Below are 7,589 nucleotides of genomic sequence, written 5' to 3' on the forward strand. Positions count from 1 at the left end.
TCCACAATAATATGGGCAAGAACAAAGTTAACTTGTGAACACAGCTCTGAATTATTTAAGTTATAAATACTTAAGAATTTAACTGCTACAGGGGCGGTATTGAATGGCTTTCCTGTTTAGCTAAAAGGCTGATGCCACAAGATATTCCAGAAGAACTTTCATGCCAGAGTTGGGTGATATCTTAATGTTTTTCTGTGCAACACAAAGTCATGTGAGTTAATTCAGCTTTGGAGAAATAATATAAGAAACTGTTCAGGTAGTGAGTCCAGTGAAGACCTGTCCATATACTCATTGTTTGCAGCAAAAAGTATACATTTTAGCAAGGAAAGTATTATCTCCTGAGAGAATCAACTAGAACATGGGCAGTGGATGCTGGCAAGGACACTGCCTGGCCTTAGGAAGCTGACTATGTGTTCCTGGATCAAACTGGCAACCAGGACCCTAGAGGGTGTCATTCTGAAACCGGTGTGTGTATGTTTCTAAAGATGACTTTATCATGTTACTCAGACAGTATGTGAATTAATCTCAGGTATATGGAAAGCAGGGAGACTAGACTGTGATTTTATAGCTAAGTTCATTGGAAGAATGAAGTAAGGAGGGAATAGAGAAAATAAGTCTTTTAGAAACAAATCTTTGGCTTTCTGGTTCAATCTGCCTACCACATTTTCCAGGTGAAGAATTTGACCCTCAGGGAGGGGAATTAACTCCTGCAGGGTTGGATGAACATGGACTCATATTTTTATTCTAATGACCATTCCCTTTGTACAATGTCATCACAGCAGGGACTTCAGGAGAAAGCTGGCCCTTTTAGCAAGAAGAGGGCACAGAAAGATGCTTTCAATTTTTTCCCAAGGAAGGAAGCTTTCTGCTGCTTGATGTTAGGACTGGTCTTGCAACTTGCTTTGTTTAGAAGTGAGGGCTAAACAAGAACCTAGAGGTTGGGCTCTTTCTTTGAAGTCTGTCATCAGGTACCATGTGGGTACTCTTCAATCTGATGTACTTCCTTTCAGCCCTTGAACCTAATGCCTTATCTGCATAGGCTTGAGTAGCTGCACTTTCCTTCTTGTTCACCATGACCTCTCTAGCTGCCACACCCACCTTGCCTTTTACATTGTTTTCCTTCTTCCTTTTAGAATTTGTCAGGATGTGAGCCTGCTGGTGAGGTTTCAGGGACCACCGGAGAGAGTGGAATTAGGTGGGACCAAAAAATCATAAATGCAAATACTATACCTTTTAAAGTTTCTCTTATATTGTTGCATTGCCACTTCATTCGTGCGTGCCATTGTTCAAAATTAAAACATACTTCCTTCTGGAAATGCTTTAATAAGAACTATCTACCTTTCAGGAACAGGAGGAGTAAATTATTCAGTGGTATCTGACAGCTGTTATGTGCTGATGCAAAGAAGAGGAAACCAGACTTCTTAATCTACATTTCCTTGGTTTACAATATTAGAAAGCTTTGTTCTCTTTCCAAGTTCACAGGCTTGCATGCCAACTTTTGAGGACAGAGGATACATGCTCACTTGTTCCACACTTCACAGTGAATTTCCCTACAGTGTCAGACTAAGACCAAAACAGCCACAAGGAAGGAGAAAATTGGAGAAAAACACTATGAATGGAAAGACTTTCTGTTAAATCGTGTTCTTTCCCAGTATATCATGCATCTAAATTAATACAACAGTGAATATCAGCGTATAACCTATTCACCATCTACCTAGCACAGTTTTCCGTGGCTCTAATCAAGAGTCAATCTCTACAATTCAAAGTTAAGCTAATTTGGCCCTTGTCTCTGAGAAAGAGAAAAGTAGATGTTTCAGCATATTCCTTGGTGGATAAGTGATAAACTTCATTAGGAAAAATCTCCTACAGAGAAATGTGTTCCAAATGAAAGAACAAGATAAAACCACAGAAAAAGACCTTAACGAAATGGATATAAGTAATTACCTGATAAAGAGTTCAAAGTAATAGTCATAAAGATGCTATCTGAAAATGGGACAAACGTGGATGAACACAGTGTTTGTGAAAATACCAAACAGACTTCTGGGAAGGTAGTGGAGTAGGAGGATCCTGAGTTCACCTCACCCCACGGACATACCTAGATAACAGCGACATCAGTGCAACTAACCCAGAAAACAACCTCAAAGACTGGCAGAACAGACTTTCCACAATTAATCATAGAGAGGAGACTACATTGAAAAGAGGGGCTGAGAGGTGGAGATGTGGTAGGGAACCAAACTCCCGGCAAGACCACAAATGGGAGGAACATGACAAGCAGGAAGAAGGGAGAGGAGCAGACCCCACAACAGGCAACCCAGACACGGTGGACCTGCACTGGGAAGATGAAGCCCCATTACATTTGGCTGGGCTTAACTTCATGACCTTTTAAATCAGCAGGGCTTAACACCCATTTCTTTAAAAATCAGTAGGCTTAGCTCTTTGAGAGCCAGAGGGCAAGAGGAAACTGAGTCCCTGCTCTTGAAGAACCAGAATAACAATCCCACTGAGATAAGCATAGAAGCAGCAGTTTGAAATTATCTGGGGTATAGCTGTGTGCTGGAAAGCAGGGATCTTTAGGCAACTTCTCCCAGAACAAAGGTCTAGTAGACAACCATTTCTCTCCCTTGCACCCCAGCATAGATACCTGGATACCTGCAAACACCATTATGAGCCCTCCACCTACCTTGCTAACACCACATGCCCCATCTCCACATTCTCCTGAGGATCTCCCTCCTCCAACCTGCTGCACTCAGCAAAAGTCCCTCCAAAGCTCCCGTGCCTCATCTCATCCTGCAAACAGCTCTGGCAGGAGTTGGTGCCACTCCAAAGTGCCACTTCTGCCCTGGGGAATGCATTCAGTCCCAGCAGTCAAACCTTATAACTGGCAGTGCAGAGAGAGTGTCCTACTGATCAGTGTGTCTGCAGCCCCAGCAGATGGACAGGGGACAGGCATCTGGTCTGACTACTGACACTGTCCAACTACAAAAGCATAGTAACCCCAAACTGGCTCCTTAACAGTGCAGGGACCAAACCCTGCCTACAACAGGCAAGATGGGCCACCGCAGAGGACTGGATTGAAGGCAAACCAGGCTCAGCCACAATAATAAGGTGCACACAACCCATACAGGAAACACCAGAATTGCCTGGTTCTGGGGAGCAGGGGACATTGCACTACAGGGCACCATAGGACCTCTTTTTCATAAGGTTACTACTTTTCAGATAAGGAGACATAACTGACTTTTCTAATACATAGACACAAACACAGAGAGTTAGAAAAATGAGACAGAGGAATATGTCCCAAATGAAAGAAAAGGACAAAACCACAACAAAAGAGCTAAATAAAAGATAAGCAACATGCCTGATACAGAATACAAAGTAATGGTCATAAATATACTTAACTGGATTTGAAAAAAAGAGTGGAGGACCTCAGGGATACACTCAAAAAAGAAATAGAAAATATTAAAAAGAACCAGTCAGAGATGAAGAACTGAATAACTGAAATGGAAAAAATACATTAGAGGGACTCATTAGCAGATTAGAGGAGGCAGAAGAATGGATTAGCGAGCTGGAAGACAGAGTAATGGAAAACAACCAAACTGAACAGGAAGAGGTAAAAAGAATAAGAAAAAAGAGAATAGGTTAAGGGAATTCAGTGGCATCATCAAGCATAATAATATTTGCATTATAGGAATCTCAGAAGGACAAGAGAGAGAAAAGGGGGCAGAAAATTTATTTGAAAAAATAATAGCCGAAAGTTTCCCAAATCTGGGGAAGGAAATAGACATCCAGATCCAGGAGAAACAAAGAGCCCCCAACAAAATCAACCCAAGGAGGGTCATACCAAGGAGGTTAAGACCATACCAATATAGTAATTAAAATTACAAAAAGTAGTCATAAAGACAAAATTTTAAAAGCAGCAAGAGAAAAGAATATAGTTACACATACAAGGGAAACCCCATAAGGCTATCAGCTGATTTTTCAGCAGAAACTCTTCAGGTCAAAAGGAAGTAGCATGATATATTCAAAGTGCTGAAATGACTAAACCTGCAATCAAGAATATTATATACACCAAGGCTATCATTCAGAATAGGAGACATCTTGAGTTTCCTAGACAAACAAAAGTGAAAGGAGTTCATCACCACTAAACCAGACTTACAAGAAACATTAAAGGGAATTCTTTGAGTGAAAAGAGAAGGAGATTATTAAGAGTAAGAAAATTATGAAAGGAAAACATTTCACAGGCAAACATAATAAAAGTAGTAGATTAACACTTATAAAGCCAGTACAGAGGTTAAAGCACAAAAGCAGTAAAATATATCTATAAAAATCAGTCAAGGAACTCACAAAATAAAAGGATATAAACTATGATATCATATACATAAAATGTTGGTGAGGACTGAGAAAATAGTTTTTCTAGAAAGAGTTCAAATTTCAGTGACCATCAACCTAATATAGACTGCTATATGCATAAAATATTACATGCGAACCTAATGATAGCCACAAATCAAAAACCTATAATAAGGGTACCTGGGTGGCTCAGTCATTTAAGTGTCCAACTCTTGATTTCAGCTTAGGTCATATTCTCAGGGTTGTGAGATTGAGCCCCCCCATCAGGCTCCATGTGGAGCCTGCTTAAGGTTCTCTCTCTCCCTCTGCCTCTCCACACCCCCATCCCTCTCTAAAAGGAAAAATAAACCTATAATAGATATACAGACAATAAAAAGGAATCCAAGCATATCACTAAATAAGCCATCAAACCACAAGGGAAGAGAGAAAGAGATGTCAACAAATTGGACTACCTAGAAAAAGGACTAAATTCCTAGAAACATATAACCTCCCAAAACTGAAGTAGGAAAAAATAGGAAATTTGAACAGATTGATTACTAGCAATAAAATTCAATCGGTAATCAAAAACTCCAAACAAACAGAAGCCCAGGACCAGATGGATTCACAGGTGAATTCTACCAAACATTTAAAGAAGAGTTTATCTCTATTCTTCTCAATCTATTCCAAAAAATAGAGGAAGGAAGCATCCAAATTCATTCTCCAAGGCTGCTATTACCCTGATACCAAAACTAGATAAAGACACTACAAGAAAAGAGAGCTGTAGGCCAATAGCTCTGATAAACTCAGATGCAAAAAGCCTCAACACAATATTAGTAAATCAAACCCAACAATACATTAAAAAAATCACTCACCATAATCAAGTGGGATTTATTCCAGGGAGGTAAGGATACTTCAATATTCACAAATCCATCAATGTGATACATCACCTTAATAAGAGAAAGGATAATCTCATGATCATCTCAATAGATGCAGAAAAAGCCTTAGACAAAGCACAACATCCATTCATAATAAAACTCTCAAAAATAGGTTTAGAGGGAACATACATCAACATAGTAAAGGCCATATATGAAAAATCTGCAACTAACATCATACTTAATGGTGAAAAACTGAGAGTTTTTACTCTAAGAACAGGAAAAAAATAAGGATGTCCACTCTTACCACATTTATTCAAAATAGTATTGGAAGTCCTAGCCACAGTGATCAGACAAGACAAAGAAATACAAGTCATCCAAATTGTCAAGGCAGAAGTAAAACTTTCACTATTTGCAGGTGCCACACTACTATATACAGAAAATGCTTATGACCTCACCAAAAAATTACTAGAACTGATAAATGAATTCAGTAACATTGCAGGATACAAAATTAATATACAGAAGTCCGTTTCACTTCTATACGCTAATAATGAAGTAGCAGAAAGAGAAATTAAGAACAGTCCCATTTACAATTGCACCAAAAATGAAAAAATACCTAGGACTAAACTTATCCAAAAGGTGAAAGACCTGTACTCTGAAAACTATAAAACACTGATAAGAGAATTTGAAGATGGCACAAATGGAAAGATACAATGTTATGCTCATGAATTGGAAGAATTAATCTTGTACAAATATCCATACTACCCAAAGCAATCAACAGATTAAATGCAATTCCTATCAAAATACCAATAGCATTTTTCACTGAATTGGAGCAAATAATCCTAAAATTTGTATGGAACCATAAAATACTCTGAATAGCCAAAGAAATCTTAAGAAAGAAGAATCAAGCTGGAGTTATCACAATCCCAGATTTCAAAATATACTACAAAGCTGTAGTAATGAAAACAGTATGGTATGGACACAAAAATGGACAGATAGATCAATGGAACAAAATAAAGAGTTAAAAAATAAACCTACACTTGTATGGTCACTTAATCTACAATAAAGGAGGCATGAATATCCAATGGGAAAAAGGCAGTTTTTTTTTTTCAACAAATGTTGATGGAAAAACTGGACAGCTACATGCGAAAGAATAGAAGTGGACCACTTTCTTACACTCTGTACACAAATAAAATCACAATGGACTAAAGACCTAATGTGAGACCTGAAACCATAAAATTCTTAGAAGACAACATAGGAGGTAATTTCCTTGACACTGGCTGGAGAAACATTTTACTCGATACATCTCCTCTGGCAAGGGAAACAAAAGCAACATTAAACTATTAGGAGTATACCAAAACAAAAGTTTTGCACAGTGAAGGAAACCATCAACAAAACAAAAAGGCAACCTACTGGATGAGAGAAGATATTCGCAAATGATATCTGATAAGGGGTTAATATCCAAAATGTATAAAGAATTTATACAAATCAACACTCACCCCCCCAATAATCCAATTAAAAATGGGCAAAGGACTTGAGTAGACATTTTTCCAAAGAAGACATACAGATTGTCAACAGACACATGAAAAGATGCTCTTCATCACTAATCATGAGGGAAATGCAAATGGAAACCACAATGAGATATCACTTTACACCTATCAGAATGTCTAAAGTCAAGAAGACAAGAAATAACAAGTGTAGGTGAGGATGTGGAGAAAAAGAAAGCCTCAGGCACTGCTGGTCATAATGCAAACTGGTGAAGCCACTGAGGAAAACAGTCTGGAGGTCCCTCAAAAAATTAAAAATAGAATTAGCATATGATCCAGATTATGGGGTATTTACCCAAAGAAAACACAAACACTAATTTGAAAAGATACATACATCCTGATGTTTATTGTAGCATTATTTACAATATCCAAGATAAGGAAACAACCCAAGTATCCATCAATAGATGAATGACTAAAGAATAAGTGGTGTGTTTTAGATAGATGATGATAGATAGATAGATAGATAGATAGATAGATAGATAGATAGATATAGATGATATATAGATACACACACACAAGGGAATATTATTTAGCCATTAAAAATGAATTCTTGCATTTGCAACAATATGGATGAATCGGGAGATTATAATGCTAAGTGAAATGAGTCTGTCAAAGAAAGACAAATACCATGTGGAATTTAAGAAAAAACAAATGAACAAATAAAGAGAAAGAGACAAACAAACAAAACACCAGACTCTCAAACACAGAGAAAAAACTGTGTTTGGTGGTTGCCAAAGAAGTGGGTGGGGATATTGGTGAAATAATAAAGGGGATTAAGAGTACACTTATCTTGAAGAGCATTGAGCAATGTACAGAATTGTTGAATCATCACATTGTACACCTGAAA

The sequence above is a fragment of the Callorhinus ursinus genome, unplaced genomic scaffold (assembly GCF_003265705.2).
Source record: "Callorhinus ursinus isolate GAN/ISIS: 27379988/994484 unplaced genomic scaffold, GSC_fseal_2.0 scaffold7, whole genome shotgun sequence".
Taxonomy (NCBI): domain Eukaryota; kingdom Metazoa; phylum Chordata; class Mammalia; order Carnivora; family Otariidae; genus Callorhinus; species Callorhinus ursinus.